The following is a 9,651-nucleotide window of genomic DNA, read 5'->3' on the forward strand; positions in this document are numbered from 1 at the left end:
TTTTGTAGGCCTTCTTCTCAAGAACCCAACCAAGACGACCGTGATCTAGCTGGTATGGCGGAGAAACCCAATTGCAACAGGCGTCGTCTGGCGTTCAGTTCTCAGGAGACGCCTCCAGCTGCCGCCTTCACCGAGCCTCAGATAGCTATGGTGCGAAATATTATCAGCCCCAACACGCTCAAGAAGGCGGTCTGTGAGCAGAACTCGGTCACATTACAGCAGATCAAGAAGAAGGGATGGAAACGAAAGGCTAAAAAGGGCGACGGTGCGAGCCAGCCGGCACCGAGTACAATCAGTGCTCAGGACGGGCCACCTTCACCTAAGGATATCTCGAGGAGGGTGCATGTGGCGGGTAGGGCGATGCTACCGACAAATATGCTCAATGCTGCAACCGGTGCTATGCGGAGTCTACATGACAGTGTTCTTTCTTTGGAGAAGCGGCGTCTCAGAGAGAATGATGTCGCATACCTGGTTTTCGTGGCCAAGGTGCCAGAGGGCAAGGGCTTTGTGGATGGCGCCATCGGGGGTACGATCGTCCTACGGTTTGATGACATGTTTGCTATGTTTAACTTTCATCCGCTGCACTACACCTTCGTTCGGCTGTTTTCGCTGAGTATGGAGATGCGGATCATTAGAGACACGACCCCGGACATCGTGATAGTCGACCCCCTCTACATGCGTGCCAAGCTCTTGGGCACCGCTGGGGACCGCCAAGTCGCGAGTTCACACCTCGAAGGCATCATTTTGGCAAACCCAGATAAGGATAACTTCCTCGTGTCTTACTTTCCCGTGTAAGTCATCCCTTAACCGCCCCGAAACAAATGATTTCTTAGATTTCGATTGTTCTTTCTTTTTTCTAACATTCCATGTTCTGTGCAGTGACACACATTGCACACCCATCCTCTTAAGCCCGAAATATTCCACGGCCACGTATTTCGACCCGAACCGTGACTCCAAGATAGACTACACAAATATCAAGAAAGTTCTTGATGATGTTCTCCCCGGCTACGCCAAATCTGGAGGCACCTTCACCAGGCCAGTTCATAGGTATGGCAGGCACGTGTTTGCCCACAATACTAAGTTCTGCTGCGTCAAGCAGCCGCCTGGCGGTCAGAAGGATGCCTACTACGCCCTCCATCACATGCGGGCGATCGTACGGGACCATCATCACCTTCTGCTACCAGATAATCTCAAAGATTGGGCCGCGAGCTTGTCGCTAATCCAGGACGCGGATATCAGACAAGAATTCTTTCGCATCCAGTCGAAGTTTGTGGAAATCATCCATCAAGAAGTCCTTCATACCTCAGGGCAGTTCTACCTCAGATATCAACCGTCCAACAGTGAGATAGACACAACGCTACAAACACAGGCTGATAACGCCCGCGATTTCATGACCATCACGACAGACGGCGGCTTCATCCATGCTCCGGTCCCATGAGTCGAGTCGAAAGTAGTGGTGCTATGTGTAGTTCTGAAACATTGATTGGCTCATGTTGTAATTAAACTTTAATGAATTGTATGTCTCTTTGGTTTGGACAGTCATTCAACTTAGATGTAATCGATGCTATTTATTAGTAGGACCATGAATCGTGCTCTTAATGTCTTGCTTTTCTCTTCCGATCCTTTTGTTGCATACTTATATATTGCTTATGTATTGTCTGTTTTTTGGCTTGTGCATAGAGATGCCATCATATGTCGTGTAAAAGGGTAAGGTTCCCGGAGTCTACGACAATTGGGAGGAGTGTCAGAGACAGGTTCACAGTTTCAGCGGTAACAGTTACAAAGGGTACACCACTAGGGCGGAGGCGGAATCTAGATACGCCCGCTATCTAGCGGGAGAGAGGAGGGAGCGTTGGAGGAACCGGATGAAGACCAATTTCATCGCGATGATGCTCATCATGATGACCGCAGCTCTCTTCTATGTGATGGTAGTTTAGATGATCAATATCGACTTGTAATGTAAAGAAAAACTCGCTACTCACGGTCTCGAGACTTGTAATGTTTTATATTTGTTCGGTCTTTTTAATTCGGAGACTAATATGATGAATTGTATTCGGAGACTAATCTTCTATTATATTCGATGAATCTATTGTTGTTGTGTGCTGCTGTCTATATTTTGTCCAATAATATATTTTGTAACCTATGCAAAAAATAGAAAAGTAAAAAAATAAAACCTAATATTCATACTAATGGCGCATCACCTCAAAGTGCGCCATTAGTATGCCAAAGGATACTAATGTCGCATCACTACACAGTGTGCCATTAGTATGCCAAAGGATACTAATGGCGCATCACCCCACAGTGCGCAATTAGTATGCCAAAGCACATGGGTAAATATGGCCCCCTGGGAGGCATACTAATGGCGCATGGTGGTATATACTAATGGCACACGGCGTGGTGCGCCATTAGTAAAAAATACTAGTGGCGTGGTACTAGTGGCGCACCAGTAGTGCGCCATTAGTAGGCAAAACTGGTGCGCCACTAGTAGGCCTTTTCCTAATAGTGTAGCATCTTCGTGAGAGATTCGTTGCTACTTCTAAAGTTAAATTGTGATTTGTTAGACAGAATAGGTGGATTAAGAAGTAATCGAGGCAACAAGCAAGAATCAGATACAAAACTAACATGGATGAACAATTAGAACGACGTCGGGGTGGAAGATCGCAGTGAAGATGAGACCAGGTTCTGCTATTTCCATTAACATTCGTGCGCTAACTTTCAGTCCGTAACACTTGAGAAAGTTTATCCAAGTTCTGTCATAAAAAAAGCAGCGATCTTCTTGGTTCATGAACCCAACTCGGAACTTATATCCAGGGCTTGTATTCACTATGACCATTAAACTAGTGTATTCAGTTATGGCAAGGCCGAGCATCTTGAGTACATGTGTTCTGGCAGAGCAAATAATACACTGCAGGAAAAATAATATGAGAACACAGCATGTCCAAAAAAACCCCACCCTCCCGGATAGAAAAGAGGATTCTAGGAACATACTGTGCGCGTTTCAAAATGCTCTGTTAGGATGAGAAGGAACAAGTGTGGCATCTCGCCGAGGGCGCAGAAACCTGTAGGGTACTCGCACTTTTGGCACTGCAAATGAAACACACTAGATTCAGTAGGAAGAAAAATGCATCAACGGCGGCGGCTACCATCCTAGGATTACCTGCGACCAAGGGACTTGGGTTTATCAGGGATGGATGAAGAATTCGTACCTGGTTCTCCATGAGAAAACCCTATGCAATCACCGAGAGGGGGGTTTCTCTGAACAAGCAGACGAGGGAGAAGGGGATTCAGGCCCAGTGAAATATTGCCGCTTCATCCGTCCAGCTTACTGCTAAAGCTGGAAAGGAGGGGGGGGTTGTGATTTGACGGCTCATTGGGCATTACTACGGCGCTACGACCGGGGTGTGTCTACTGTGAAGTTGTGCACTCTAATTTGTGCATATGGCACGTGGACCCTGTTGCCGGTTGCCCCACATATCAGTGAAAGGAAGTAGAAAGACAGGAGCAACTAGTTACACATAAATATATTTTTGATAGAGAGATACTCCCTCTGTAAAGAAATATACCAATCTTTTATATCACAGGCTCACCTTGCCGAGAAATATACTCCCTTTGCAACGCACGGGCATTATGGGGGTTCAGCTGAGAATATAATACTCAGATGTTTTTTTGAGGGATAAAAGCTGCTTTATTGAAGATTAACATTCATAGGTATACAAATAATTTCGGGGGTTCCTATGAGCCAAAGATGGCGTCCAAAGGGCAAAGAAGTAGCAGCTTTTGTGAGCACATGCGCTTCAACATTACACTCGCGTTTTTAATGTATGATCTCCATGGTTTGGAACACATTCTTCTTCATCTTGATCTCGTCCATAATAACTGTTGGGCCCCAAGTATGCCTCTCCGATATGCTTGACTGTTGCTGAACAATCGATGCTAATCTGAACTTGTTGCAGGTTTAAGTCAAGAGCCAGAGATAGCCCCTCGCAACATGCCATTGCCTCTAGGATCTCTGGATCAGTAACACTTTCGCACACCAGTGCCGATGCTCCAAGGAAGAAGCCTGTATGATCCCGGCTCACAACTTCCAGGGCTCCCCTTTCACCATTGCGAGATAACGCAGCATCAACATTCATCTTCGCCCAACCCATAGCAGGAGGAGGACGCCACTTCTGCACTGAGCTAGTGCTTCTCGAAACCAGGTTCTGGACTTTGGGCCGCAGGCCGACCCTGCATGTTTGGGGGCTCATGTGTTCTACCTTAGCGCTTTTCATATTGCAAGCTATCGGTACGGCGCTGGTTTTAGATGATGTCGCAAGGCGAATACACAAAATTGAATAAAGCACGGCAGCTGTTGGAATGAAATCGAACGACAGTTCCTAACCAGCAATCAGAGTTGCAATTCTATCAACGATATACCATGTGATAAATAATACTATCGTACTACTTATACATACAGGACACTTGTTTCACCATGCCAGATTATTACATCAAAATCTCTCGGAGGATAGATCAGTTAGGCAGTTGCCTTCTCCTACTGAAGAATTTCAAAGTTGATTTGGACCAGCTCTCCTTGCCGAGAAAGTTCGATTTTGACATCATCCCCTACCGCAAGATATGATTTAGATTTGAACCTTGACCATCCTTTAGCATCAATCATCATGCGACCATCCTTTGTACTTACGATATATTGAGCAGGTTCATTCACACCAAGGCTGCGCATGGTAAGAGAAACTTGGTCGCGGTCGCCCGGATTGTTGAATGACTCCCTCGTTGCTCTAGGAATTCTCTGTTTGCAAACAAGAAGACATACCCAAACAGTTAGATCAACACAGTGAATCATGTGAAACAACATGGAAAGAAAAAAGAACGAAGCACTTGGGCGGCCAATGCTTACCAAGAAGGTGGACATGTCGGTTTTTGTAAGGACTTTGGTATATGAAGTGCGAACTGCAGCCCAGTCTGTTGCCGGTGCAACTGCATGGGCCGGAGCAGATGCAAGTGCAAGTGTTGGTGAAGGTGCCGAAGCCGATGCTGCTGCCGGAGATGGTGCTCCATGTAGAGCTGATGCTGGTGGTGGAGCAGGTGCCGGTGTCGATGCCCGATCCTCCGGTAGATCAGACTGATCCACTGAAGCGGTCGGTGCCCAATCCTCAGCTGGATCAGACTGAGCTGCTGCCGCTGTCAGTGCTAGAGCAACTGTCGGTGCTCGATCTGTGCAAGACCGCGGCGATCGTGTCTGGTCTGCTATGATCAGCTTTCTAACTTGACTAGGATCCGTGACCGTGATCCAGTTTTTTCTTCATTTCTTTTAAACGCGAGAAGGGCTAATTGTGGCGTTTTTGTTAAATCAAACTGCAGTTCATCATAGGGATTCAGCTTGTACTCAGACAACAGGCTGATCCAATTTTTTCCAGTAATATAAGGGATGGACAGTGCCTTCGTTACTGACACGACATAAGAAGTGAAACCTGCAAAAATAGCCATCGTAGAGCAAACCAAACGTTTTATTCTGTGATGAATGTCACATGGCAAAACCTACATCGTAAAATTGCAGGAAAAGAAAGAAAACATGACATTAAATCAATAAGATTTAGACAGTAAATCAATAAGATTTACTTGATGTGACACGAATGAATCCTTACCAGGAAATCACTATGTTGAAGTACTAAACAGAAGATTGATCGTTCAACTATGCGTGGCATGCAGGGGCCCCGCCTACTCCCACAAGCAGGACAATCGAAAGGTCGTGACAAATCGTATGGACCGAACACCCATGGGGCTGGAAATCCTGGTGGGTGCGATAAACCCTGCAATGCATATAGATATTGGAGTGTAACCATAATTGATAGACCGTCCTCACAAAAAATATGATATGGATACTTCAAAAATACAGACTTAATTGAGTGGACAGACATTAACATAGACCGTTCTCAGGACTGATCACACACCAAAAGCGGCAGTAATAAACAATACAGGGTTCACAAACACAAATCAAGTACTGAACAATAGTACTTACTACAGACAAGCAAAGTTGCACTAACTAAACTCTGTAAACTATTTTTTGCCACCGACCTACGGGATGAACCCCGCATAACTGACTAGGCCATGGACTTCGTGTGAGATGTCTACATGCACCATCACCATCTTGTCAACCTTGGAGAACCTAACAGAGTGGTCTTTCCACTCATAAACATGATGATGAAGACAGGCCGCATCAGATTTGTTGGGAAGCTTTACAAGAACCACACCCTTTGTAATCGAAGGCACAACCAGGAAATTTTGTGGTCAAGTACAGCCTCGAGAACACGCCTGACAACAATGCTACAGGAAAACACTAGTTCAGGACACGTGGCGACAAGGACACAGTAGCTGGATAGTTCAGCAGTAGAACTCATCATCAGGTCTTCCAGTTCACACGGCATGACTTTGAGAACTTCATCTCCACCGCGGACCTGGTTCTAATTCAAACAGAAACCATATTTTATTACTATCTCCGTTCAGAAATATAAGATGATTTTCGATATTATACTCCATATATGACTACATATACGCACAGAAATGAGTGAACAAAGACACTAGAACATGTCTTCAAAGGCATGAGAGCAGAGGGATTACATGCAATATCCATAACACAAGTTACTAAGGCAAATATACCCTCTTAAAAGGTAGCATTGATGTTCATAAAGTACTCCCTCCGTCCCAAAATTCTTGTCTTAGATTTGTCTAGGTACGGATGTATCAAGTAACATTTTAGTATTAGATACATCTGTATCTAGCAAATCTAAGACAAGAAATTTGGGACAGAGGGAGTAGTTGAAAGTAATCTATAAGAAATCAGTGTCAACCTCTCGCATGTTTTGGTCAAAAGAGGAATTTAGAACCGTCATTTGGCACACGAACATCACATGCAAGATCACCCAGAAAGTTGTACTACTAGTACTGGTATTGCATGTTAGATGAAAAAACATGATCAAGATTGAGAAAAAGATCGTCAAGAAGAGATATTACCTGGACTTGCTTAATGAGGGATCCCGGAGAGGGGGGCTTGGACATGGCGATGGCTTTGAGCTTGTCTGCGGTAGTCTCGGCGGGGTGCTTGCGCTTCTTCGTACCATGAGCCTCGACAGTTTTGGCCGGAGCCATAGACATCACTTCGGCCGGTGCTGCAGCGTCCATCAAGAAACTGTCAAATAGAAATAAAAGAAAAGAAACCATATTCACAAACCCAAAAGAAGAAAAGATAGGGAGTTATAGGATCAGTCTCGGGGTTGCAAGACCAGGCCTTGGCCAGAATCAACACCATTGATGCGCTCACCTTTCCTTCTTTGGGAGAGAAGAACAATGGCAGAAGCAGGTCAGGGTTTTCTTGAAGAAATGAGGAAAAATATGAGGCAGAAGCGAGGGTTGGGTAGAGAGGAAAGGAGGGGGTTTTGTGATTTCACGGCTCATTGGGCATTACTGCGGCGCTTCGATCGGGGTAGTCTACCGTCACTCTACTACAGAGTAATTTAGTGCATGGCTGGTGGACCCCGATGCTGGCTGTCCCACACATCGGCGAAAGTGAGTAATTTAGTGCATGGCTGGAGGAGGATCCGCACGGTAGAGCGTGTCCACTGTTTTTCAGAAGAAAAAAATGATTACAGCAAGCGTTTCCACTCTTACAACGGAGGAGTGCGAGACACGGCAGCCACTTGAACATACACAATGCTCCTACTACTAGGCATGTGCAGTGGTTCATACGTCAGTACTACACAATCTTGTTGCTAGTGTAGTAAGATATGACGATAACAAATGATGTTGTGCGCATGTCAACTACTCCTATATGTAACATAGTATCGCTTTTTCGACTATCCGGTCGAGAATGGACGGTGAGATCAATGTTAACAGAACTAGGTCCATAGCGCACGGAGAGTACGGTGCTACAGTACTCCACGAAACATGAACCATATGAAGCACGAATAGTGTTAGGCAGGGTGTATGAAGGGTGCACGGGATGGGAGCAAAAGTTCCCTTCTCGACCCACTTTTGGGTGTTTGGCAGAGTGCATGAAGGGTGCATGAGTCCACATTAGTAGGTTGACAAAAATACACGAAGAGGAAACAACTATATTGAGATGAGAATGCAACCAAACACACCCACACGCTTTGTGCTACAGTGACTGATCTGCATCGTCTGAGTTTGATCCAACGGTCATGTTGCGCCGAGACATGGACATGCCCATGCAGAGGGCGCCTAAGCACCACCGAAGTCCCTCTGCTTCTCGAGGCGCATGACATTGGTGATGTAGGGTGCAACCGCCCGTAGAGCCCGCTCCCGGTCGACGGGAGCCAGCTTGTCAAAGACGGCGTCCAATGGAACAAATGGATTCTGGTGACGGAGCCCTGAAAGGATTCGCCCGACAACGGCGACGGCAGCCCGCAACCCCTCCTTGTCCAGCTCAGCCCCCACCATCGCATGGAGACAGCTCAGCTGCTCGGAGATATAGGTGAAGAAGGAGACCAGGTCAAGAAGCCGCAGCTCGTTGAAGTCGACCATGTGGTTGAATGGGTCTAGCCCGACGGCCGGCATCGTCGCGCTGGCATGACGGTAGGCATCGCGCAGCCACAACACGTGCGTGGCGACTTGGTTCACCAAGTGGCTGAGGCGATCCTGGACCTCGTCACGATCAGCCCGCTCGCACTCCAGCCGGCTCCCCTGATGGCCTATCGTATCTCCCGCTTTCTGCAGCAACGCCGCCGACGCCTCGAGCATCTTTGTGGTGGACGCCTGCCGCTTTTGAAGCTCCATGAACTCCCACACATAACGGAGGAGCATGGCACTCCTCTCCTTCTTGAGCTCATGGAGCTCCACGTCCTTGGCCCTAAGCTCCACATCCTTGGCATGGAGCTCCTGTGTCAGGAGCCTCACCTCGGACTCCGTGATCTACTACTCTGCCATGGCACCAGGTAGAAGCAATGGGGAGAGGAAGCAAAGGGGGCGAAACGGCTGAAAGGCAATGCAACCTACGGGAAGGCGAAGGGAGCGGGGAATCTTTTGGTTTTCACCACGGTAAAACACCATTCGATGACTTCACACATCAGGGAGCAGTGGGTACAGGTGGAGTCATCGTGACTAATTGCTGCCGCGCCTGCTCCCGTCAATCAAAAAATTAAAAATCCTGCCGCGCCTGCTCCCGTCAATCAAAAAATTAAAAATCCTGCTGCACCCAAACACCAGAGCAACTCCGCGGTGGATATTTAAATTTACCTGCCGGCAAGTAGATAAAAAAAGGGTGAAAAAACAAATGTTGCGGCGGCCTAGCTAATCGGTCGAACTAGCCCAACTAGCTAACCACCGTGCTTCACTGACGTACTCAGTGGGAAAGGTGGTCTTTCGTGATTTTACGACTCATTTACTTGCTTCGGCGCTACGACCGAGGAGGACCCAGAAAACGCGCGGTAGGGCGTCCCACGTCAGGAAGAATATATGCGTGCACCACCCGGGGGGACCCCAAAACCATGCGGTAGGGTGTGCCACGGCTTGGCACAGAGGAAAAATGTTCATGTAAAAATATACTGTATCAGACGTAGTAGAGTACCTATGGTTCAACCTTGGGACCCAGCCAGTCGGTTGAAAACACCCCACTAGCCACACAACTTCATCATGCAAACG

Source organism: Triticum aestivum, chromosome 7A (assembly GCF_018294505.1).
Source record: "Triticum aestivum cultivar Chinese Spring chromosome 7A, IWGSC CS RefSeq v2.1, whole genome shotgun sequence".
Taxonomy (NCBI): Eukaryota; Viridiplantae; Streptophyta; class Magnoliopsida; order Poales; family Poaceae; genus Triticum; species Triticum aestivum.